General features: G+C 42.3%; 1 long non-coding RNA gene across 3 annotated transcripts in view; it reads right to left on the reverse strand.

Annotated features, from left to right (window-relative positions):
- The window catches only part of LOC108527983 (uncharacterized), a 41,062-nt gene extending 25,769 nt beyond the window's left edge, over nucleotides 1-15,293 (reverse strand). For 2 of the 3 annotated variants that reach the window (XR_001885003.1, XR_001885001.1), the window contains exon 1: nucleotides 10,275-10,408. This is a non-coding gene — a long non-coding RNA (uncharacterized LOC108527983). Of the gene's footprint in view, nucleotides 1-10,274; nucleotides 10,409-15,221 lie in introns of those variants that run through there. The other variant, XR_001885002.1, reaches the window with a different exon arrangement.
- Nucleotides 15,294-27,651: the final 12,358 nt, after the last annotated feature.

A 27,651-nucleotide genomic window follows, 5' to 3' on the forward strand; every position in this document is an offset into this window, starting at 1 on the left:
GGAAGGGATGTACTCTCTTCTGGAGTGGGAGAGGTGAGAAAAGAACAGAGGGGAGGGGTGGTAGGCAACGGCCACCAAGGGCAAAAAGGCACAGAAGCCAGAAAGGTAATGAGGGCACTGGGCCAACAAGAAAACCCCCAAAATGTTAAGTGTTCATTTCCAAGGACTAGTTGGTATTGCTTCACTTAGGAAAGAATTCATTTACCAGCTTGAGCCTTTGTCTTCGTATAGAAATCCCAAAGCACAGTCCCACAAGCTTAACAGCACAGCCAGAGATTAAAAACGCCTCTGTTCGTGATTTTTTTTTCATGGAGGTGGGTTTCCCCTGGTTTTTCTCCAGTGGTAGGCTTTAATTGAAGCAATAGATACAGCAGCTGATACCTCATATTAAAATAGTTTCACCGGGCTGGCACAGCCGAAGGATTTTATTTTACAAAATCTATAACCAGAAAACATTGGCTTTGCCTTTTGTACTGGAGATGTGATGGAATTAAAGGATTCAAGATTGCAAAGCCTTCCTGAATAATTTAGAATCCTCTAGTCCCAGCAAATATTCCCTTCACTTTCTATGTGCCAATATTGAACTCTGACATCTGAGGAGGGTTTAATGCTGCTGAGTACTCCCTAATTCAGAATCACCTTCAAACATACACATACACACACGTGTGAACACACACACATGCACACATACACACGCACACGTGCACACACTCCTTTCAGCTGTTCTATGTGACTTTATGTCTAAAATCTCAGAATTAATTCTCAGTATGATGTCTAAAATCTCACAACTCTCAGCTTTGTGATTTATATAATTTATTTTAACAAACACTTACTTGATACTTACTAACCATATCCCAAACAGTGGCTCATGTTGGTCCTCATAAGAAATCTATTAGATAAAAACAATAATCATACTCCTTTTGTAAATGAGGTAATCAAAACACAAAGCCGTTAAGTCACATATCTAAGCCACACACCTAGTAAGTGACAGAACTGGGATTCAGATGCAGGCTCTCAGACCCCGAGTTTATACATTTAACCGTTAATCTGCCCCTCAGACTGGACATTAAAAGACCAATATCAATATCCAAGGACTGCTATAGCCTTTCTGCTACATACTCAGGAAGGGTCAAGACATTGAGTGGGTCTCTACCCAATTTGGAGAATCCATTCTCAGCCTGAATCCCAACAAGCAGTTATTGTGTCCATGAACCTTTGGACAAGAGAAAACATTCTCCATTACCACAGCATGTCAATGACTGGATACAGAGACTTGGCAGAAACTGCCAAGGCATCCAATTTGATCTATATACCCATGCAGGGCAAAATGGCATTTCCAGAGAAAATGGCAGGGCAATTTATAGCCCACAGTGGAGGTGAACACCTTAGAGAAGCATATTATACTCTACATAAATATTGAATATTTATCAGTGTAGACTGAATTTTCCCTGAAAGGTCATAAAGGTCCTCATACACCAAAGAGACCCTCCAAGTGCAGGCGTGCACAGATCACAGAGAAAAGGGTCATCTAAATCTGGACAACACAAGTAAAAAGAGGCATGTAGACCAGCATGGTATGTACTCTTGCCCAGCCTATGAGCTTCAATCGTACAAAGGACTTGGGAGACTACACCAGACTTATGCTATAGATCATTTGCCATACAGGAGGCTTCATTATCATTAAGTTAGTACAGAAAGAAAAGCTGCCTCAAGTGAATCCACTTAAAATAGAAACAAATATTTCACAGTTGAATGATCAAACGGTTCAACTGAGGTTTTATCTTGAACTATAAATCAAAACAAATTTGTTTTGTTTCTGTTTAACATCTTTTTAGGTTCTTATTAAACAATGCATCAAGTATGGACAGGGGTAGTGTTTGAGCATGACAGCTTACATTTATACTCAACTTCCTCAGCCCAATCAAAAAGAGGCTCAGTTTTGCAAAAATATCACAGCACATTTCATCAATGCTTCCAAGCATCCCTCTCTTGATCTGTTGAAACTTATCACATCACTGTCCTTATCAATTTTCTACTCTTCACGTGTTCGCTACTATAGCCTTCTCAGGAACTCACTTTTCAAGGGCTCTGCACAAGATTTAAACAGTTCTCCAACATCACTTTCAGTAATTTCATAAATCCTGCTTCTATTGTAAGGCTCAAAATTTCACTTTGCAAACGTTTTGCAGGCCCTTTGCACGGCAATGTCTGATGTAATAAAGACTATGATAAAGAAGGAAGGAGGTTTCCATGAGACTGGTCGTTCTTCTATTAATTAGTGTCTATTTTTTGTTATGAAGACTTATTTTCTCCAGGCAGACTTACACCTGAAGAGACCATGGAAATAACAACAGAACAATAACCTCTTCTTCTGACTCCGTTTAAGTGACTGAAACCTTGGAATTCTCCAGCTTGAGTTAAACTCCTACATGTATCCCTTTCTATTTTCATCATGAAGTCCTGCATTATAGATACTCTAGGGAAGTTACAGCCTAATTACCTGCATCAGATGAACCTAACTTCCAGTAGGACTCTGGTACTTTCCATTTTCATTAAGAAAAACAATGACATATGCTTAAAAGCTTCCAAATACAAACCTATTAAAACTAATATATAAAATATTCATTTTAATTATTTTAAAACTAGCCTGGCAAAATTTAAAGAGCATTCTTTAATCAAAATCAAAAACAATGACAAATCCGGAATAGAAAGAGGTAAGCTAGGGCTAAAGCTGAAAGATGCGGCGATCTGCTAATGTCTGGGGGCTGAGTGCAGAAAACTGAAGAGCAAGTATATGTAAGGCATTAAATCAGATCAGAGACCACCACACAATGAACACTGTACCCTCGGTAAACAACACCCACAAGAAGAAGGCAGCATGAAAAGACTGCTTCAGCATGGGCTCTGAATGGAGGCAGGAAAATTCCCTGAGAACGTCTAACCACATTCTGGTACTCACTGTGTTCAGGGCCAGAATTCACTCTATTTATGTAGCTCTGTGATCCGTGGTATTAGTCTCAATAGACATAGGACAAAAACCTTAAACCCAGACCTCAAAGAATTCCTATACACTAATTTCCAAGTAATATGTTTCACAATTCAAAGTCGAGCAATGAATACAAGGATAAAAGCTACCATAAATGAGCAAACCCACAAAGAAGTAGAATTGAGAATTATCAAAAATATATATAAAATACACATATCTAGTATGTTAGAAGAAATTAAAGAAAATACCAAACTTATGATGCAAAATTAGTAATCATGAAAAAACCACAACTTCTAAAATTGGAAAAGGTAGAAAATAAAATAAACACACAAAATAAATTTAACATAATAAAGTTAGGAATGCAAAGGTTGGGTTAAAACAGAAAATTAGACATCTCTGGAGAATTAGTGAAGTGAAAAATAAATTTGAAGGAATATTCCAGAATGAATCACAGAGCTATAAAGAGGAAAAAGAAAATATTAACAAGGAATTGAGAAACATAGTAATAGAGTGAGACAGCCTACCATACATCTAATTGAAGTTTCTAAAGGAGATAATACAATGAGGCAGAATATTTGAAGAGATAACGGTTGAGAATTTTTCCAAATTAATGACAGACATAAATCTTCATATTCAAGAAACCCAACAAATCTCAAGTAGGGAAAACAAATACTAAAACACTGGAGAACAATAGTATATTAATTGGGACAATCATGATTGAAATTAAGACATTCTAATGTTTTTTTATTCTTTAGGAGGAAAGTAAAGATATTAACTGAATTTAGACTTTAGCTTAAATATATTTTAGCGATTTTTGGAAAATCACTACAAGATAATACATTACTTCAAATCAGTATAGGAAAAAATCACAACAAAGAAGGAAAAGGAAGAAAAGGCCAGTCAATCCAAACATAAACAAAAAAGAAAAGCACTAATAAAAAGCAGAGCAAATATAAAGTACAAAAATGAAATGGCCAAGATAAATAAGTTATATCTATAATCACAATAAATGTGAATGGACAAAAAAACTCATGAGTTAAAAGACATTGATTGTTAGACTGGATCTTTCTGAGAAATTAAATATATATATATATATATATATATATATATATTGTCCACAATATGTATAGCTGGAAAAAAAAATACACATACACACACACACACACACACACACACACACCCATACATACATATGCACACAGTATACTGGAAACACATCTAAGACAGAAAGACTTAGAAAAGTTGAAAATTAAAAAAAAAATAGAAAATACTAATCAAAATAATTGGTATTAATAGGAGAAACAGTCTTTAAAGTAGTAAGTATTACTAGACATAAATGGGACCATTAGGCTATAATAAAATGACCAATTTTATTATCTTTTTATTATGAAAATTTCTAAAATCTTAACCTTCTAGGCACCTGTTAATATAACTGCAAAATATATTTTTAAATGGCAGGACTTCAAGATAATCTGACAAATCTACCAATACAGAGGGAAATTGTAACATTCCTCTCTAAATAATTGGTAGACCAAGCAATAAAAAAAATGAAAAATATAGAATATTTGAATAACATAAATAACTATGCTGATCTGCTTCCTAAAGCTACAGAAGTATTTTCAAGAACACACGAACATTTATAAAAATATTCCTGGGCCATAAACAAAACTTCAACACATTTCTAAAAATCACTATAATACAAACCACATTCTCTGACCCAGTGCAAGTAAGTTAAAATCAAAACAAAAGAATTTTACACCCTCCACCAATGTGTACACTTAGAAACACCTTGTTAAATAGCTCTTGGTTCAAAGAATAAACTGTAACTGATATTTTAAAATGCTCTGAACTAAACAATAATAAATATATCATAAACCACAACTCACATGTTGTAACTATACCATCCTCAAAGAGAAATGTATAGGCTTGAATGCTTATTTTAGAAAAAAGTTTTTAAATGGCTGAAAGTTAATGAGCCAAGTACAAAACTTAAATAGTTATATAACAACAAAATAAAACTTTAAAAAATTTAGAAGAGAAATATGAACACAAAATGATGAAACAGAAATAATGAAACAGTTTATACTGAAAGTATAACAGAAAATGATGAAATAGAAAACAAATACACACAAAAAAAGGAACTAACAAAACCAAAGGCTGGATTTTTACAAGGGCTTAAAATATGGACAATCCTTTTGCAAGATTAATCAATAAAAGAGGATACATAAATAAAAAACATTCAGTGCCTATGCTAAATTACACATAGGCATCAAGATTCAATATTCAGGGAAAGTTATTTAAGGTGTTTTAAATTGTAAAGCACTGAATACATGGAATGACGGCCTAAAATTTGCCGGAGGTTCTGAAAGAACCTTTCCAGGTTGGACTTACAAATATGACTCCGGTAACAATTTAGAACTACCCTCAAGGGGAAGTTCCTTCTTCTGAAGCCACTAGAGCTGCAAGCTCAAGAATACATTCCAGGAGCTGCCATCAAAGGACTAGGAAGCTGATACCAGAGCCACAACCACAATGGCCTCCTGTAACCCAAAAGCCTGAGCACAAACGCACTCTATACAAAAAAATCCAAACAACCAAAAGGGGGCAAGAAAATTGTCTCTGCCTCACTAATGCCTTCCAAATTTCACATCAGTGTATCTAATTGGTGCAAACTACCCAACTTATCTCTCTAAATGGAACGGGAGTAGGTCCAGAGAGCCAATCTACACACAAATCCCTCTCCTGAAGCATCCGTCACCACTTATTTCCATTGAGTTGTGATTACCTCCTACACGCAAACACACTAAAAATATCTAAAACTAGAAGAGAGCTCTTCTCAGACTTCATAAGAATCAGGATAGAAAAATGTGTTTAAACTCCATTTTCTGTCAAATGAGACTAGTTGCCCGTTGGTGCAAGTCATATTCCGCCTTAACCCACTATCTTCCTTTTTCTTTTACTTGTTTTTTCCTACCTCCCAAACAAAAGCTCACTTTTGAATTACGTAGATAATGTAAGGACCCAATAACTCAAATAACTTCCCTAGTTCCTTAACATTGCATATGATGATCTAGAAGATGCCACGAGAAAGCCATGTCCGTAACAATCTCAGGTCCAAACTAGAAAACACAACAATCCAAGAAGTATCAAACTGAAGACAAACGTTGCATTAAAAGTTGATATAACCAGCTGGGCACAGTGGCTCTCACCTGTAGTCCCAGCTACTCAGAAGGCTGGGGCGAGAGTTCTGCTTTGAACCCAGGTGTTGAAGGCTGAAGTGAGCTATGACTGCACAACTGCACTCCAGCCTTGGCAACAGAGCAAGAGTTAATCTATTTTATTTATAAAAAGAAAGGAAGAAAGGAAGAAGGAGGAAGGAAGGGAGGGAGGGAGGGAGGGCATAATCCATGATGCTGAAGAGTGCTCCTTTAAGCTAACCATCATTATTATCAGCCAGAACAATACTGAAAGTGCAGCTAATACATATGAAGAATTATCAACATTTTATCGCAAGTGACATTTTGTAAAAAGCTGACAGAACTTTTATGGAACTGTCTTAAGACTGCTGCATGTGCCAACTGATCCACTGAAGTCTGACGTGATCAATAAAGTTGCCTGGTGGTTCACAAAATCCAAAAAAGGGGACGCGAAACCTCTTCCCAAAATCTTCATTTGGTTCAAGATGCTACATACAGGATGATATTTTTTAACATGAGTGGAAACACAGCTTGCAGGGCATAACTAGCATTTGCTGCTATCTATGTCTCACACACTAAATACACAGCACTTTGATAAAACAGAGACAACAGGGCATGGCATAAATATCTGCAGCTGCCCTGTGTATTCATTTTCCATCTCCACGTAACAAAGTACCTCAAATTGAATGGCTTAAAACAACACACATTTCTTATCTCATGGTTTCTATGGGCAGGTTTCCAGGCATGACTTGGTGAGTTCTCTGCTCAGGATCTCGCAAGGCTGGAATCAGAGTGTTGGCCAGGGCTGGGGCTCCTCTGAGGTTGGGTTCTTGGGCGTGTTCACAGGGTTATTGGCTGAATCCATTACATCGCAGCTGTATAACTCAGGTCAGCTCATTTCTTCGAGGCTAGCAGGAGAGTCCCTGATTTCTTCAGCTTTCTGACCCCTAGAGTTTCTTTCAGAACACTCACCTGATTCGGTCAGACCTATAATGCATTCTTATAATTTTGTGTTGCCTCAGCATCCATTCTGAATGCAAGTTTAACTTTCTCATGCAGAAGCAGAGCTCAGCGACCCCTGGCAGTTTCCAGTTTGACACCACACCTACATGGCTCAAGCTGGTGGCCAGAGATGAGAATTTAGAGGCATCTCTCCTGCCTATTAGACTGGGTCCCCCACTTTCCTGCCACTTCCTTTAAGGGGACCATTGATTCAGGCATTTGCCCCTGAACTTGGAGTGGCCCACAGCCTATTCCCTCATATATACTGCTAGTTGCCTCTCTCTTTCTCGCTTTCTCTCTCTGCCTAACTCTTCATTCCTGCCTTGCCTGACTTAAGGATACAGGACTGCCCTCCCACATCATCACACCCTCCTTGCCCAAGATCTGTAAGTAAAAATCTTTTAGTTTGTTTCCTATTATGGTGGTGGATTGAGGTAATCATAAACTGGACACAAGTCACACAGAGCCACAAGGGTGTCTGCCAATACAAACTAGTTTCCCATGTAAGGAACCCCCCCGGTCATGGGTCAGACAACTAGGCATTAGGCCATCCACCAGGTTACAGAAGTGTCCCATGAAGGGCACACTGAAAACACCCACATCCAGCTCCCTTTGTTCCCTGTTAGGACAGGGCTGCTAGCTGCTCTGGTACTGGAACTCCAAGGGCTCTCAAATTAAGGTCCACACAGGACAATCTTCCTTTCAATTATTATAAAGTCAACTGATTAAGGACCTTAACTACTCTACAAATCCCTTTACCTTTCCCACATGTTATCAGTCAGAAGCTAGTGAAAGATCCCATCCACACTCAAGAGGAGCGGATTATATAAGGGCGTAGTCATTGGGGGTCATCTTAGAATTCTGCCCACTACCATCTTTATGTGGTGAAATAGCAAGGAAACCCCTGCATACTTTTCCATATTAGGTTTATGGCTAATGCTGTATTGCAATATTTAAATGAGCAGTCAGTCTCTCAGAGAATGCTGCTGCTATTGTTATACCTCTGATTTTTTTGAGTTATTCACTCAACAAACATCTTCCTACTGACAATAACATACCAACTACTGTTCAAAGTGTTGTGTATGTGAAAATGAAAAAGCAATAGCTCTTGTCCATGACAAAATGACAACCACAATCACCTTATTCCATTAGCCAGGCAACAACAGTCAGGTTGGTCTTTTGTTACTGATTTGTCACTATTTTGCTACATTACTTGTTTTTCTGCAAAACCCTGTCTGTAGCATGACTGCAGAGGTGGTTGTTTAGCCTGATTTTATTATGACCATGAATGTAGGAGCCTGAGGCCAATGCTCCAAACCAGATGTTTCAGGAAACCATTCTTACCTGTCTGTGCTTAATGAAAAGAATAATGACCTATTTCAAATGAACTACCCAAGCCAAGATTCACAGCCTTCTCTTCTGAAAGTCATCAAGGATAAGAGGAAACCTGCTTCCACAGCAAACCATTCTTGAGCATGTCAGAACAAACTATGGGTTTTCTTACCCAGCATTAAACCAAAGCTACCATACAAGGCTGATAAACCAGCAATCTGGATTAGTCACTCATAGCCAAGAATCCACTGAACATCTGAGTGTGTTATCCATCTGGAATTTAGAAGCCTAAGTGAAGAATTTGTCAGTAATTCCCAATTTATTTAACGGAATTTGAATCTCCATTCACCACACATATAATCTTATGGAGCTGTGTGTGTAACCCCTAAGATCAAAACCAGATCAATATCCCAGAGCCTGGTTTCCTCATGAGATGGAACATGGAGTAACTATGGGATAGCAGGGTGTGTTCACAGTGTTTTCCAAAAATTATCAATCGCTTTGGGGCCACTCAACTTTGCAAGTTTTATAAGTAAGTAAAATAAACTTCTTGATAGTAACTATTACTTCCAAAGAAAGTGGTCTAAGGGTTCCATTACCCTGGCATATTAGTGAGGGTTCTCTAGAGGGAAAGAACTAATAGGATTGGTGGATATATGAAAGGGAGTTTATTAGGGAGTGCTAACTCACAGGATCACAAGGTGAAGTCCCACAATAGGCCATCTGCAAGCTGCGAAGTAAGGAAGCCAGTCCGAGTCCCAAAACCTCAAAGGTAGGGAAGCCAACAGGGCAGCCTTCAGTCTGTGGCCCGTGGCCCGTGGCCCAAGGCCCAAGAGGCCCTGGCAAACCACTGGCGTTAAATCTAAAAGCTGAAGAAGTTGGAGTCTGATGTTCTAGGACAGGAAGCATCCAGTACAGGAAAAAGATGAAGGCCAGAAGACTCAGCAAGTCAGCTCCTTCCACCTTCCTTCTGCCTGCTTTATTCCAGCCACACTGGCAGCTGATTAGATGGCATCCACTCAGCTTGAGGGTGGGTCTGCCTCTCCCAGTCTACTGATTCAAATGCTAATCTCGTTTGGCAACACCCTCACAGACACGCCCAGGAACAATACTTTGCATCCTTCAATCCAATCAGGTTGACACTCAATATTAACCATCACAAGTCTACCCCTTGTCAACTTGAACCCATACATATCTCCTGAAATCATACATAATCTTCAAAGAAAGACAATAAGATCATAATTATACCTAATATAATACAGCTATCCTTCATACAACCAGAAGCATACTAATCCTCAACCTAAATGCTATTACATAAAGTTAACAACAATTAAATGCTCATATGAAGTCAATAAATACTATGTCACATGATAAAAGAAAAAGAAAGGAAATAAAAGATTTTCTTAGTACAAGTGTATCCATGCACAAACATGTTCTAAACAAAATAAGGAGGAAATACTCCTGACAATTACAATCCTCGTTTCTGCAATTGGTCATGTGATCGTAGCTGGTATTGATGACTACCTTCTTCTACTACCCATTCTGTATTCCCTTTGCCTTCAGCAAGCACCTCAACAGGTCATGGTTTTTTTTTACCTGTTGGAGACCCAAACCTTCATTCCTGAAGGGTCTGGGCCATCTGTAGTCCTCTTCCCTGGATTGGGTGTTGTAGTTTCCCATGACCTTAATTACAGGGCATGGTAATACTAAGAGATGCCCTAAGGAATCTCCTGTATTCCACACATACTCTTCCTTACCTCCATTGTGGAGTAGTAGTCTGATTTCATTTTGATAGTCCCGGTCAATCACCCCAACCAACACTGTAACTCCCTTCCTAGCCTGTTGATTTAGAAGTAGGAGGAGCCCAAAGTGGCCAGGTGCCAACCTTAACTTCCAGTTTAATGGAATCATTGTCGTGTCTCCTGGTGACAACATTCCTTCCTCTAGAACTAAGACCTCTAGTAATGTCATGGGAACAGGAAGCAAGAATTTTGCTAGTGGATCACTCCTGGGGAGGTGGCTGACAGGTGCATGAATGGCCTGCAGCTGCTGTCACCTTTTATGCCCAATCTTATGATTATATAGATATATTTATGTAATATGTATGAATGATTATATAGATATATTTATGTAATATGTATGAATATGTATTATGTAATATGTATGAATATGTAACATAATGTATATACATATAATATGTATATGTAATGTCATACACAAAATATGAATTATATATAAATATATAAAAATATTATATATGATTATACATTATGTATATTATAATACATGATTTAGTTCAAATGTTTCCTTCACTTGCCCAGATCTGACCTCCACAGTTATGACTTTGATGCAGTGTCCAAGAATATCTTTTGGTCAATTACATTAGCAATCAATTGTAGCAACTATAAGAAAACACCAATTTTGAAAAAAGAAAGAAAAGAAATCTTACTGACCTACTTAAAATTATGCTACCAGGCCACGATGCTAAACTCATTCAAAGCCACCTCCTATTATTAAATATTATTTTGCCTTTTCTCATTTCCTTCTTTTGAGTATCACTTCTATTTTGAACGAAATTAACATAATGCCATTCCACAAAGAGTACAAAGTGCTTTGCTAGCTCTGCATCATGTTCCCATCCATTCAACAATACATGGGCACTTCAATATGACTCACTGTTGCCAATAACAATGGTCATACTCTTGACACCATGTTCAATTTGAGAACCTCAGCCTAAGGAAGAAATGGAGAACTTGGAGACAGTTCCTCTGAAGAATCCCAATTCTTTCTCCTCCTTTTCCCTTTGCTCCCTCTCCACCACTGCCCTTACTTCTCCTTCCTCCCGTAGCAGTCACACTCATACTCACTCACACATGTACACCACCTGCTTTTCCATTTTCCAGTAAAGCTCAGTGACTGATACAGTGTGCTTGCTGTGCACACCTGTAAGACCCAGTAACTGCGGGTTCAGCAAGAGACCATGCGTAAGAATCACTGCATTCAAGTGATAATATGGGATTTTGCAAGTCTACAGATACAATATTAATTATTTACCAAAAAACGAGTTGCACCTGTAATCAAAATGTAACTATACCAAATTTATAATATGTAGATGATTTCAACTCTTTTATCACATATTTATTTTCTTAAAAATAATTATGTTAAAAGTGGCTCCCTCAGGAAATAAATCCTTATGTTTAACTTAACTCCCATTTTCCATCCAAGGCTTCTCTGTAATAAAACCAAAACTCACCTGACATATTTGTAGAGCACTTTATCCAAAGAGTCCCAAAGGCTTTACAGATTTCATTCTATCAGAGGGAAGGGAGTAAATTATTCACTTTACTGAGAGCTATGAATAACGTTTCCTGGCTACCTCAGTCAACTACCTCTAACAGCGATAAACTAAATCAGGCTCTCTCAGCCATTTATAGGCCCACATCTATCTGTGAGCTTGCCAGGACCCAGAGAGACTAGATCTACTTTCCCCATGTCATCTCTCCATCCATCTTTCCCATCTCCAATCACGTCCCATCTTCCCCCTCTTCACTCTGATCTTTACTCACCAGATCAAAATGTGGAAACAGAAAATGAGAACAATTAAAAAACTGAAGGATCAATGCACTAAATAGTTCCCTGATACCCTGAAAAGTTAATGTCATTTCAAAGAACAAGCCTGAATTCCATCATATCAGTCTCCTTGTGCCATCCATCCCCAAAATTAAATTCAGTATTCTAACCACATACTACCACTGGTCACCAATAGAAGCAAAATGGAAAGAAGGACCAGGGGTGAGTCAAAATAAAATAATGTCTAAAGACAGACAACATTCATATATATAAATTATAGCAGCCACCAGAAAACATTAGCAAAACACTAAAGAAGACCACAAAAAAAGAACTGCAGGAAATCTTCAGCAAGGACCCAGTGAGAAAGCCTACAAATGCTCTTTTATAGTAGGATGCTCATTCTCAAAGAGGCACCCGGAATCATTCCATTTCTGCTCAAGGAAAATAAAGGTGAAGAAAATTTACCACTTGACTGTACTAGCTCTGGAAGACTCAACAATAACCTCCCTAGAGTTATTCAATCAACTGATATTAGTCATGATCGCTGCACTGTGCAAGGCATGTAAAAGGTATAAATATGTAAGCTATCAACATCCCTGTCTAGGAGATCTTCTAGGCGTCACTTTGTTTTCTACCATTGGCCTAGATTCATCTGGGAAGCATCTGGAAAGAGCTAATGGTGTGATTTAGTTTGGATCTGTGACCCTGCCCAAATCTCATGCTGAAATGTAATCCCCAAAGTTGGAGGTGGGGCCTGATGGGAGGTGACTGGATCATGGGGGCGGATTTCTCATAAACGGTTTAGCACCATCCTCTAGGTGCTATCCTTGCAATAGGGAGTGAATTCTCATGAGATTTGGTGGTTTAAAAGTGTATGGCACCTTCCCAACACTTGCTCTTCCTCCTGTTCTGGCCATGTGATACACCTGCTCCCCCTTCACCTTCCACCAGGATTCAAAGTTTTCTGAGGCCTCCCCAGAAGCAGAGCAGGTGCCAGCATCAAGCTTCCTGTGCAGCCTGCAGAACCGTGAGCCAATTAAACCTTTCCTTTATAAATTACCCAGTCTCAGGTATTTCTTTATAGCAATCTGAAAACGGACTAACAGATAATGGAACTTTTAATTTATTAGTAGAAGCACACACACCCCAAATATTCTTTTTAATGTTAACATTACTTACACCATAGTAATAAATATATGCAGAACTGCAAATAAACATCTTTACAGATTAAGAATCAATGCACTAAATGTTTCAGCTTCACTCTACTATCTGATCAATTCCACAGCAGTTTATTGCTGTGTACATGCCAAATCGATAAGAAATGCACCTTAAAAATACCTATAAAATAGAATGCTATAGAACAGATACCATAGGACTACAAGAAGCAATTACACTGTGCAATTATATAGCATAATACCAACAGCAAGTAGTTATTGTAACTACCCATGAAAAATTGTGGGATGTTTCAAGCTAACCTGCTTTTCCATTACATCTTTCTCAAACAAAATCCAATATCAAGGAGTATATTATAGTCCTTTATTCGCATATTCTGGCACTGCCACCAAAATTGAAATGTTCAGGGCTAAATAGGACTAATAGAATGATTCAAAAATTGTATTCAAAGCAGGGGCTCCCTTTGGTCCCCAGTGGAATACTGGGAATACTGCTAAGGCTACAGAAAGACCACATCTCCATGCTCAAAAAAGGCGTGAAGAAAACGATTCAGAGGACAAGGGTCACTGTCTTCAAACATTCAAACAGGTACCACAAAAAGAAAAGAGGGGTGAGACTTATTCTCCAAGGACCCACAGCCCAACGAGTCAGTGCTGCTAGGAGAAATTGTGTTTTAATGTGAGGGCAGATTTCTTAAAACTTGGCCCTTTCCCAAAGGAAGAGGCTTGTCTCAGGCCCCAGAGAGCTCCTATCTTTGAGCTGTCAAGACCAGGTATTAGATGGTTAGTAGAGAAACTTGCCTTTTGGAGGAGAGAACTTGATGACTTGTACAGGGCCCCTCCTGCTCACCTGCTGCTTAAGAGAGAATGGTATCACCTGTGTAGCCATCAAAGGCAACAGAGTATCTGAGAAAGTATTCCCGCTGCTCTATAGGGGAGAACTTTCCAGAACTGAACATCAACTAGCTGCTTCAGAAACCATCACGAATCAGACTTCGGGAAATCCAAGGAATTGTGCCCCTATTAAATGTAATGAGTACAAAGTGATGTCCACCAAACATAACAGCACACAACTTAGACTGCAGAGAATAGACGAGAATATTCCAGGAAGGAAATAGCCAAGCCCAGCTGCCAAAGTACAGTTAAGGGAGTTTTTTTGTTTTTTTGTTTGTTTTTGAGACGGAGTCTCACACTGTGCCCCAGGCTGGTGTGCAATGGCGCAATCTCGGCTCACTACAACCCCCGCCTCCCAGATTCAAGCGATTCTCCTACCTCAGTCTCCCGAGTAGTTGGGATTACAGGCACCCGCTACCATGTCCGGCTAATGTTTTTGTATTTTTAGTAGAGACGGGGTTTCACCGTTTTAGCCAAGATGGTCTTGATATCCTGAACTCGTGATCTGCCGGCCTCTGCCTCCCAAAGTGCTGGGATTACAGTCGTGAGCCACCGTGCCCGGCCAGTGTTTCTTTTTCTTAAAGAAATCGTGTATGCACATTTTCCCTTTTTCGCGTGGATTTTATGTTTTGTGTTTTACTATTGCTCCATAAACGATTACCGTGTATGTGAAGCTAAGTTACATGTTTTGCCGCGATGGGGTCACTGTTCCCTGCGAACGCAGCCGCAGCCCTGCGCCGGCTCGGGTTCCACGCCAGGCCTGGTGCCTTCGCGCTGCAGCACTGCCCGGAACAGCAAATCCAGCGCGAATCAGAGCCCCACACTGCACACCCAGCACCGCCTTGGGACTGGCACGGTGCTCCCATCGCACCCTGGCATCTGCAGAGTTCAAGGGGGTGCAGTGCACTGCACGATGCTCCGTCCTCATCCCCGTGGGGCCTCACTACCAAACAGGCATCACTCCTGGGAACCCACCAGCTCTGGGGAGGGCTGTTTAGACTGGGCGGAGGCATCTTACTCTACTTATCCACAGCAGGTCACCCATGACTCGGCTCCACTAGCCACTACCTCGAGTATCGCCAGTCCCAGAGGTGAACGGAAAACGCCTCGGCATCCACAGGTGCGTCCCCAAAGCTCCCGCGCAGGAGAAATAACCGTCACTTCCGCTTGCCTCTCATTGGCCAGGTGAGTCACGTGATGGCATGACCTCATGGGGCAGGTCCCCATCCTCCCGGGTGCCAGCCCTGAGCCGCAGTGGAGCTGTGGGGAGGTGGAGGCGACTTAACGTGGCGAGTCAGGGTCGGTGGGCAGGTGGGTACCCCTTACTGCTGAGATAACGCTGTTCTGGGAAGCGGCCTCCTGACAGTGCGTGATTACCCGGAGTGTAAATCCCAGTGCTGGCCAGGATCCAGGAAAAGGCCAGGAGCAGGGCTTTCCCACCTGGCAGGTGAGTGGGGTCCCCTGGACCACCTGGAGGCCACGCAGGAGCAGCGATGCTGCCGCCCCGTGCAGTGAACCCACTCAGATCTCAGGCGTGGTTTCTGGGAGACACTCAGCCGCTGGCTTCCTAAGACCTTTCCCACCCCACCGTGCCCGGGTCTTCCCTTCTTAGACTCTTTAAAAAGGAGCCTGTGGTCGAACTTTGCCCACGCATCTAACCTCCAGCCTAAGTCCCTGGGAACTTTATTACATTACTACCTCCTACATATCTGCTGTCCACATTTAAATGTTATCTGAACCATGGTGACTTTGAGAGGTTAGAGCTTTAACTGAAGAGGAAAATGAACCTTACAGTTCAGCCTCAACTGCCTGTGACTTCTCAGGCATCGCAGCACAAAGATCTTAAAGGAAATCATCCAAATGAGACCTCTTCCTCATTAGGGTTTATCATTAACTGAGAAAAGAAAGAAATGTTTAAAGTATCATTATTTTTTTTTTCCTGAAGGTATGGAATTCCAATTTTTTCCAAGTAAATGTGGAATCATTCGGTTGTTTTTTAAATGAACGCTTTATCTTTACAATTTGTGCTACAGCAAGCTCTCCTCTTCATTTCTAACTCTTTTTACCGGAGGACCCCTAGAGAAAGTAGTTTGGGGACTTCCATGCTTATTAGATGCACATCAAGCAGATCCTGTTCACTCCGTCTCAGCTTTTCTTTCATGGCATCAGGGGCAGGCTATTATTTGCAAGCAGCCAAGGTAATTACCATCCAGCAGGGTCCAATTGTTTTCAATTAAAAGCTTTACTGCAGTCTTTAGTTTTAATACCATTGTGGCCATCTGCTTTCACTGAAGATCTACCAGCCAAAAGCCCAGGCCACATCTTAATGCCATTAACCCCTGAGAGTCATTTTCCTCCAGAATGAACTCAATAGTCCAGGGGAAATATGGGAATAACCTCATGTTATCTTTGGTGGCCTGGGGAAAGCTATAGGACTCAGGAAGGTTATTTTCAGAAAGACAAGCACTACTGCTTCTTGCCTGAAGTACTAGGTAATTGTCTTAATTCTCTGCTTCACTTCAGCAGAGGATGCTGAACTGTAACTGCTCCATTGCACATTTTCCATCCAGCCTCAATATTCTGTAGTCCTATTATAAAATGTCTCTGAACTGTAATTTCATCAGATGGATCACGTTGGTATAGACATTTTCCATTTTGATATTCAATTTCTATCCAACTCTGCTTAGCTCACCATGACCCAAAATCTAGGTGTGGGTAGATGGTAAGGAGTGACCCAGGTTACCGAATGGATGCTCACACTGCAATGTGAGGTCATTTAACTGTTTTCATGGCTTAAAACCTGCAGCCCATTCCAGTCTCAAAGTTATTAGGAATTAACTTGAGAGTTTTATTGAACAATCAGGGACAACAGCCCAAGGCCTAGACTTGGAGTTTACAGCACATGTTTTGCCTACTCCTGAGGGTTCACACTGTGCATTGGCTCCACCAAAGCCATTTACATTTCTCCCTTCTCCTTCCCTTCCTCTGCAAGATAGGCTTCTTTGCAATCCAGGTGGCCATGGGGATGGAGGGTACAAGTCCAAAAGGAATGATTACCTTCCCCCAAAACCATACAGAGAGAAGGCTCTAGGCTCTTTTATTTCCTTTGCCCATGTCTTTTTTCTTCATCTTGGACTTGAAGTCTAAAGGAGCAGTGCTGGGTCAGGAAGCATGAAAACAAAGATGTCAATACTAAGGACAGTGGACCGGAAATTCAGAGGGACTCTGAGTCCTAAATGGCATTGGACCAGCCCTGGACTGGCACCCAGATTTCTGATATGTAAAGCATGAAAATCACTAGCTATATCAGATCTACCAGTAGGATTTATTGTTTTTGTTTGTTGTAGTTGTTGTTTTTAAAAAAAAGAAAACAAATCCTAACTGCTGGAGTAATCAAAACTAAGAAAAAGGTCACAAAAGTGTCTAAGAAAACCAGAGGTGTTGCCCTCCTGGTTCCAGAAAGCATTTCCATTTTGAGGCAGCAAAATTGATCTCTTAATTCTCAAAATTGTAAGAAAAAAATTCTGGAAGGAATTACTCAAACTAAAAGAATGCAAAATCAATAATCCCTGTGTCATAGCTATCACTTTCCTACAAATATTTCTGGCTTTCCTTCTGGGAATAAGATGGACTTGTGCTTCCTTGCCCCTCCAACATGACACATCAGGATTGTTTGTTACAGCAAAATAACCGATCTGACTGCTACCCAATGCTTACAAACAAGCTCTGGAAAATGCAGGGACGTTGAGTTGGTGAAAATGATCTTTGAAAAGCATTAGAATGTTATCAAGATCACCTGGTGACTCCAATGTGCAAGAAAGCTTCGAAACCATCCAATCAAAGTCTTTTTTTCTTAAATTTTTTTTAAAAAAACACTCTTTTTATGGGCATAAAAGTTTTTATTTCAAAGAGGTCAAACAGCAATGGCTGGCCATGCCAGGAAGGGAAGCTAAGATGGCTAAGATCTAATTAGGAGGCTAAGTTGCAGCCTATTCATACTGCCCAGATAGAAAGGGTAGTCCTATAACATCAGCTTCATACATAAAGGGCCTCACTGTCTGTAACTTCCGTTACCTAATACCATCTCAGTCAACCTTTCAGCAAAGTATGGCAGCATCTTTCTCGAATATTTATAAATTGCCTGCGAGCACTGAAATTGCTGTTAGAAACTATACGTTCTTCAAACATGCACACACCATTCTGTTCTCTGCAGACTCTGTTCTCCCCAGAGTCCTGCTAATTTCTCTACAGTTTCAAGTCTCAGTCAGGGCTTCAGAAAGCTGAGGAACAGGCTACCCTCTGCAGTCAAGTTAGTCCTGGCTACAAAGTCCCGCCTCACCTGCAATCTGCCTCTGCCCTGATGCAGTCGTGACAGACTAGAAAGCACATCATATTGAATTACCCTTTCTAGAAAAGAGCCAAGTAAGAAATTAGTTATTCGTAAGTTCTTTGTGCATGATTTGCCACAAAATAACACAAACTATTTTGTAGGGCTTTGACAAACCTGACTAGGGTTAGCCCAACCTGGAATAGTCCCAGGGGAGCCTACGAAAAACAAGCCACGTGAGCCGTCCTGATGTTAGCTTCTGAGGGTCCTGACCCCCAGATCTCTATCCTCCTCACCCTGCTTCTCACCCCCCCCCCCGGCAGTCCTTCCTGTCAGGCTTTTGCAGTTACTCAAGAAACTGTGCACGTAGCATAGCAATCAGATGCTTTCTCTCAGATGGCTTGGCTAATGGCCACTTCCTGTGGTTGTCAAATGAAAAAAGAAGAACTAGCACATCCCCAATGACTTATTGTATCACTTCCCGTATCTGACTATCTGGCAGCCAGCATAATTTAACATCACTCGTAAATTAAGAGCCTCTTGCGAGGGTGCCACAGCTGAGCCCTCCACCCCGTTTTGCTGATTAGAAAGAAACTGTGCCAGAACTTCCATTATGAATAGTCATTTCCTAAAATGTAACTCCAACATCACTGACATCTAATCATATATTAAATGAATGAATAGGGGTTCCACATCTACCCTGTGGACCTCTGAGCTCATTCTGAAGATTAAAGTGATTTCCTTTAACGTTCTCCCCACTAGCACCGTGCCCATAAGACCGGGTTTCATTGTGACCGCCCCTTGCACCCCGCAAGCATCCCTTCAGTCCCCAGGTTATTGCCCACACTTTTCCCTGTCTCTTGGCTTTGCTCCATTTCCCCTCCCTTCATGCCCTGGCCTGTGAGAAGAGTCAAGGTGAGCTCAAGCAAGGACCCTCATTTTGCCCCAACACCTCAGGCCTCTTTCGTGCTGAGACTGGACGGCTCCATCAGGCACTTGGTGCTGAATGGAAGCAATGGAACTCGGTGCTGCCTCTCCATGTCCAGCCAGCTCTGGCTGCAAGCAGGGGCAGGAAACATAAGCAGACCCCTGGGGCTGCATGTCCTCCCCTGGGCAGGCGCACAGTGGGGCGTGCTAAGCAGCTTCACAGGTAGCAGCCAGCGCTGGCTGTGCCTCATCTTGATCTTAGCAGAGAATCCCTTTCTCTGCTATGCTTTCCAGCCAGGCTGGAAAAGTGAGCTGTGTTTGGATAGATCACGACCTCTCTGAGCCTTGGGTTTCCCTCTGTAAAATCGGGATCATACTCTACTGAGGTTTAATCTGTGTTCAGGACTGTGAAAAATCAATGAGACAACACATGAAAATACTCTAGGAAATGGAAATTTATAGCTGTCATTTTGCTAAAACTTAGAAGAATAAATTAGACCAGTTCTAGTCATAACTTCATCATTTATAAGTTGTGTGTCTTTAAACATGATATTTAAACTTCCTCAACCACAGGAACTTCATGCAACTCATGGCTCCTTCCTAAGTTTGCCATGAAAACTAAAATGAGTTGATATACATACCACAGTACTTGGCAGAGAACACGAGCTCGTTAAATGACAACTGCTTTTATTTGTTATTGTTAATACTTTTATTATCTGAAGAGGACAAAGAAGATAAAAGCTTGTCCAAAAAAAAAAAGTGAGATGCCATTTTATATTTTATGAGTCTTAAAAGAAAAGATCAGGGACATGGTTTCTAAAATGACTTCGATTCAAAAATAAAGACCAGTGTTTGATAGCTTCAGAATATTGTCTAACGGCTTTGGGAACTCTGGAAAAAAAAGCATGAGAACAGCTGACACACTGCAGCTTAAATATAATCAGTCCCTGAAATTGCTCTGCAATTTGTTTCAGTGTTTTCCTGTGGATTTCTTTTTTTAACCCTACATGTGCCCTAAATATATAATTATATGGCAGAGTAGAATAGCTCATTTGGAGTTATTGAGGTCCATTATATAATCCAGTAGGACCGTGGGGTGGGGCCTGGAGAGCGGGTGGTTTTTCACTCCATGAGCACCACACATGCACTGGAGTAGATGCTAATTGATGGTCTTAGCCCCAGTTATCACCAGGCCAGTCTCCCAAAAGACAGGGAGCACATTTTTCTGCCCTACAACCAAATTGTTTTAAATTACTGTTGTGCATTTGCTTGAGAGGTCAAAAATTTTACATAGATGTAAAATTCCTGAAGGCCAGAGAATAAGTGTGTACGTGTGTATGTGTATGTCTCTGTATGTCTCTGTGTTTGTACGTGACTCTGTGTATAACTGTGTGTGTGCGCATGTGGCTGTGTGTGTGAGTGTGACTGTGTGTATTAGTATATGTCTGTGAGGGTGTATGAGTGTCTCTGGGTGTGTGTCTGTGTGTGTGTATGTGACTGTGCCTGTGTGTCCGAGTATGACTCTGTGTGTATGACTGTGTGTGTGTATGAATGGTTCTGGGTGGGTGTCTGTGTGAGTGTGACTCTGTATTAGTGTATGTCTGTGAGGTTGTATGAGTGTCTCTGGGTGTTGTGTGTCGTGAGTGTGACTGTATATGGACTGTGTGTGTATGAGTGTTTCTGGTGTTTCTATGTGGCTTGTTGTGTGTACTATTGTGAGATGTGACTCCGTGTGTGTGTGTGTGTGTGTGTCTGGGTGTGTCTGTGTGAGTGTGACTCTGTATTAGCCTATGTCTGTGTATGAGTGTCTCTGGGTGTGTGTCTGTGTGTGTCTCTGTGTGCAAAGTTTGTGTCCCAAAATGCTAAAAATGGTGGCTTAGACACAGCAAACACTCAATTTTTCAAGAAATGAATAAATGACAAACTGCCTCTCCCCAGATACCTTTCCTTTGCACCAGTCTATGAAATCTGTGTATGTGTATAACTGTTAGGCCAGACATGAAAATATACATTTTCTACCACCCTTACTCGGATTTAAAATAGAATTGGCCAGAGCTGTGGTCTTCTAGTAGAGTTAATCACCTTGCCGATATATCCCCGTTGATTAACTGATGGAGTCAATGCAGGCTTTTTGTCAATTTCCCTTCCTATTGGCTAATTGCTCTCCTTGAAGAGAAGTTAGGGCACTAGAGACCATATACTCAAAATCCATTACATAATTTATTTTTAATCCCAAGAAAAACCAAGACTGATGAAGGCTTTGATGTGCCCTAAAAGATTGACTCTTAAGGGTTGGGGGCAGAGACACTTACCTGGTCCAGCCCTGCTGCATCCTCATGCTTGCAGGTTCTGAGCCAGGTATCCAGTCTGCTTATTTAAGCCAATTCTATCTGAACCGGTCAGTCTTTAACTTCTTGCATTTAAAGTTTGTGAAGAACTGCATTTCACCCAAAATACGTTCATTTGCTAAGACACAGTCCCTCTGCTGCATAGGACCCTGTCAGCCCACGGAAGTGGGTGCTGCTTTGCAAGTGGGCAAGACGCTTCTCAGCCCACTCCAGACTACCTGTATCTGCTGCCCCTGGAATGGCTGTCTCCATCAGGCCCAAATCCAGAGAGTCCAATCTGCCCCAAGAAGGCCCTCACTTCTCTCTGGAATTCAAGAGAACCTTCTGGGTATCCCAGATACCTCTGACCAACCAAGGGTGAGAGCAACCCCCACAGAGTGGTGTCACATTGAATACGGCACTTGGAGAAATTTCAGCCAAAAATTAGATTCTGTAGTTTTGTCCCTTATTTTCAAGGCTGCAATCCAGGAATAGTCCAACCACTTGCACCCCCCCTTTCCCGGGAAGCTGCTAAATGCCATATAGACCATATTTGCCAGGGTTTCAGCTTTCTTCCTATCATTGCAAAGGAGCCATCAATGATCCCAAGAGGGGATGAGGCCTGAGGCTGGTGGAGGAGCCCAGGTCCAATGCGGGGCACGCTCATTGTTGGGAGACTGTGACTGTGAGACTGGTGGAGGAGCCCAGGACCAATGCGGGGTACGCTCATTGTGAGGAGGCTGTGACTGTGGGTGAGAGTGTTCATCTTGGCTGCAGAAGGAGGACTGCTCAGGTAGAAGGAAGAGGGAGCTGTCTCAAACCAGCAGTGACGGGGGGGAGGGTCCCTGGACACAGCGACATTAAAGTGGGCACATATGATGGCTCAGCAAAGGGCATGACCTGAAAGGCTTCAAGGAGGATGCAAGGACTGTGTCCTGGTGAGAAAAACCATTGAGCTTTCAGAGTCTTCGTGATGTCCCCAAAATATCCCAATGTTGACTCAGATCCCACTGGCATTTGGCAGTCACGGTGTCACCATGATGACATTCGATAACACCTTCCTTCCCTGTCTTCAGCCATTGCTTGCTTCAAGCTTGCTCTTGACGTCCCTCACTTTTGTCCAAAATAAACTCTCTGCTGCAGCCAGCCCTGGCGGCTTCTCTCCGGCACATGAACTCAGCTCCCGTGCCCACACGCCAGCAGAGTCTGCATGAGAAGCTACGGCAGCCTTTCGTGATTCACTCTCAGGATTCATCCAGACCAGCTCCTCACCCAGAAGGGTGACCATCAGGAGTGGGTGACCCGACAGCACTGAGTCCCCGACCCCAAGCAAGCGACCCCTCCACCTCCCATGCCTCCAGGCCTTGTTCTTGCAGTTCTCTCTCCCAGAACCCCCTCCCTTGTCTTCCTCACCTAACAAAACCCTGACCATCTCCCAAGGCCCAGTTTAGGTCCTTCCTCCTCCATGGAGCTGCCTCTGCTCAGCCCAGCCAAAGGGGAGGGCTTTATTCCCATGAATTTATAGAAGCCTTGCAGGTCAAGGAAAGAGGATCTTCAGTTTAGCCAATGATATCGGAACACTTTCTGTGAACTGGGCACTCTTCTTAGGGCTTTGTGGGTAGAACTAATCAAATCCTCATTGTAGATACTATTATTAGCTCCCATTCACAGTTGGGGAAACTGAGGCACTAAGACAACAATGGACATGCCCACGGTCACCACTAATAAGCAACCATTCAGGTGCTGAAACTCCAGCACACTGGCCCTAGTGCTGGGCTCTGCACCACCTCCCAGGCCACCCTCCTGTTCCTTTTCCATTGGACACTCAACCCCGCGTGGCCTTGAGTCAGCTTTGGAGTTTGTCGTTCTATGTGCCCATGTCATCCCTGCAACCAGAGGGCAGGGATCATGGTTCAGTGTCTAGGAATGAAGCCAGCAGGAGTCCAGAAGGGCCCGGGGACTCTGGGTTCTGCCGCGAAGCGCGGGGAGGACTCTGGACAAGCCTTTTCTCTGATTTGCTTCAAATCCACAGAGTAACCAATATTTCTGTTTAGAGATGCCTCAAATATGTTACTTCCAAGCCCAGGAGTAAACAGTGAAATGGCTCAGTGGCCTGGGCTCTGTGTCACTGAATCTGCATCTCTGTGCCAGGGGACCGCACACACTGCGGCTGGACACTGGGTTTCTGTCCTTGTCACACACATTCCCTCCCAGGGCCATAGGCTTTCCATGGGAGCAGAGGAGGGAGTTGCTACGGCTGGGAGACATTGGTCTGAGAGAAAAACCAGTCTACACAAGAATAAAGGACTCAGCCAGGCTCGTTCTAAAGCCCACCGCTCAGGAAAGAAGTTGGAAGTCAACAAATAAAGTTGGAGCCTCCGGTCCCCAAAGGCTGCGGCAGAGGATGGCTGGGTTATTTGTGCTGAGACCCGATGCCCTAGCAGAACTGAACAAGGCTGCACGGTGATGGAAGGGAATCCCGGTTAATGCTGGGGATTGCAAACACATCAGGAACAGGCGGCGGAAGGACAGCAGGCAAATCCACGAAGACCAGATGCGTGTCCTTCCTCAGCGGGAGAGGTTGCAGGAGTTTCCTCCAACTGATTCTACAAATTCCTATTGTGCAGCAGCCTCCACTTACCAAATTTAATTTGATCCCATCAGAAATGTAGCAGGAAATGCTGATTGTGAATCAAAAATCATCCCCCTGTCAGGTCTTCTACTTTGACCTCTACTTGACATTTGCTTCATGATTTAATTTGCCTTTTCCTATTCACCCTTCCTTCTCTTGTTTACCTGGCTCCCAATTGAATTGAGCAGCTGAATGTTCATTATGCAAGTCAGAGGTCTGAGGAAAGTGTCTGAGCTTTGAATTCCTGCCAGCAAGCCCATATCTATTCTAGTTCATTCACCATAAAATCATGAATCCGCCTGACCCACAGTGGCCTGCTCCAGTTAAAACAGGCATTAGCAATGGGGGAGAAGATTCGTAGACAGGGAAAGGGACTAATTTTTCTGCTAAGCTTCACTCACCCTCAAGGACAAAAACATTTCTGCAACAGCTTCTCTCTGCCTGTGTCCATTTGGAAATGAAGTGGATCCCAGGTAAAACCATGAGGTTGGCCCTAATCACCTGCCTAAGATCCAGCTTCCTCTTGTCATCTTAGGTGCCCCCATTGCTCTAGCCCAGAGAGGAAGCACAGGGGTAGCTGAACCCCCATACTCCACAGCAACTCCTCCAGAACTCCCTGCAGTGACTACTGCACACCATGACACTCTGAGACACAGTCGCAAGGCAAGTGCCCTACTGTCTTCCTACCCATAACCCCTCCTACACAGAAGTTCTGGAGCTGCCAGTGGGATGATGCAGCCTGCCCTTCAGGGGCCCACTGCCCTGCCTTCCAAGCTCTTCCCATCACTAGGGCAGTGAACCTGGCATCACCACACTGTGTCCTGCTGAGATGTGTTGTCTGCTCTTTGCTCCTTTCAGAAAACCTGCACGAGAGAGCACGAGAAAAGTCTGCATGAAACAGAGATGGAAGGAAATGCAACCCTGGTAAGGGAGCTTTCTCCTATGCAGCCTGCAGTCTCTGCTGGCTAAGAGTCTGGGCATTGGCGGCTTTGCAGAGTTGAAAAATGTCAAATGGTTCTGTGACCCGAGATGAAGCAGTGATAACAGGGTGGCTCTAAAGAGGGAGAGCCTCAGCAAAGAAAAGCCTGACCCCAGTCCTGTCTTAGTTACCTCTCCTGAAGAGTTCTTGGGCAGATCAGGGAAGCCAGCCCAGCAGGCAAAAATCAGAATAGAAGTATTGCCTTCCACCCAAGCCCATTTTTTCAAACACCCTCAAGGGGCCACTATTACATTGAGAGAAAGAGAAGATGGGAAGAACACAGAAGCCTGGGGCAAAAAGTACACAGAGAGATCAAACTCAAAAACTGTCCAGATAAGACTGCTGGCTGTCTCCTACACATGGAACTGGCCAGATAAAAGAGACTGAAAGACCTGTACGTTTTGGGGTAGATTGCATTGCCAAAGAAATACAAACTGATCTGCAAAAGCCTGTAACTCTCTAACCAGTTAGAAACTCTTGATTCCCCAAAACTGCAGGAAATGGACTACAAAAGCCATTAGTCCCAAAGAAGGGGATGGTCTCCAGGGCGCATGCTCCATGTAGCCATAGAGGATCATGGGCAAGGAAGCATCTCTTAGAGTGCAGAGTCTCATTGCAAAGAGCCCAGCCCACTGCACCTCCAGAGAGCAGGTGTAGCCAGGAGGGCTCACCAACATGTATTCTCCAGTAGGATTTGAGCATCACAATGGACAGTAATTCCTGTGGGTTTCTCTATCCTTCCTTTATTCAGTGGGAGTTGTGCTGGGGTTATCTGCTCATGTATTGCGGTTCCACAGGGCATTGAGTGAAAGTGGGCCGGCAGGCAGGAACCTTATTAAGGGGGATGCAGTCCGTGAATTTGATTTTCAAGTTGTCTTTCTTAGGAAGGTGTGAATGTGTTTGAGAGTAGGGGAAGAAAGTACATGGATATATGGGTTGCCAAAAGTGAGAATTGTGACAGAGACACTTAGTTGTCACTTGATATCTATTCTCCCCCTTCTTTTACAGTAATAGAACCCATAATTTTTAGATGGGAACACGAGATTCAAGAATAAAAGCACACATCCCAGCACCCCCATAGTTAGAAGTGGTGAGGTGACTAAGCTCTGACCAAGAGCATGTAAACAAAAATAATGTGTGCAGCATCTAAGCTGTGTCCCCCCATTAACCAAGAGCAAGAATATGGACATGGTAGTGGAACACCCTGAACTTCACCAAAGAAACCAGCACCTTAGGGATGGGAGAGCTGCAGGGTAGAGACACTTGGGTCCCGGATATCTCAAAGTCATGACATCAGCCCTGACCACTCATGCCTGGCCTGTTTTGTAGGGAATAGGAACTTGTGCATGCCACTATGTCTCAATTTTAGCAACCAAATCTATCCTATCTAATAGAACATTGAAATCTAAAACTTGAGTAAATCTCTTAAAAGGTAGAGGAAGGAAGGAAGCAAGGAAGGAAGGAAGGAAGGAAGGAAGGGAGGGAGGGAGGGGGAGGGAGGAAAAGAGATAGGAAGATTAAAAAAAGTAGAGGACAAGTTACAAGATCCAATGACCAAATAATAGTAGTTCCAGAAGACAAAGCAGAGAAAATGGAGAAGAAAAAAAAATTAAATAAAAGTTTTTCAAAAAATGAAGAACACATGTTTACAAATTGGAGGGAACCATTGAATGTCCAGCACTATGGTGAAAATAGATTCAGGAAGAAAATAAACAAAAAAACAGATATAGTACAAAGCATCAAAATATCAAAATTCTATCCAGCTTCTCACCAGCAGTATTGTAAACTGGAGCAAATCCCTCACAGTTTTAATGGGAAATTATTTCTAACCTAGAATACAGTAACAACCAAAGCATTAATCAAGTACGAGGATAGAATAAAGATATTTTCAGAAAAGTAAGTTCTCCAGAAATGTACCTCCTACTACATCTTCTCATAAAGTTGTAGGAGGATGTGTTCCATAAAATAAAGATTAAAGTAAAAAAAAAAAAAGTGGAGGGAGACATAAACTAGGGTCTGGGAAACCGGAGAGCCAAAACAAGAGCCAACCAAGGGTGATTCCCAAAAGGCAACAAATCGTTCAAAAATGGTAGCTTTGTGGCTGGAAGGGTGGGCATCAGTGCGGATTGAAGCAAGTCAGAGTGCTCCACAGATGGTCTCAAGATGAAACTGATAAACTTTCTTATGTGTCTGAGGATTGCTTTAACTTTTGTAGGTACATAGTAAGTGTGTATGTTTATGGGGTGCATGAGATGTTTGGGTACAGGCATACAATGTGAAATAAGCACATCATGAAGAATGAGGTA

This window comes from Rhinopithecus bieti, unplaced genomic scaffold (assembly GCF_001698545.2).
Source record: "Rhinopithecus bieti isolate Rb0 unplaced genomic scaffold, ASM169854v2 scaffold_3948, whole genome shotgun sequence".
Classification (NCBI taxonomy): Eukaryota; Metazoa; Chordata; class Mammalia; order Primates; family Cercopithecidae; genus Rhinopithecus; species Rhinopithecus bieti.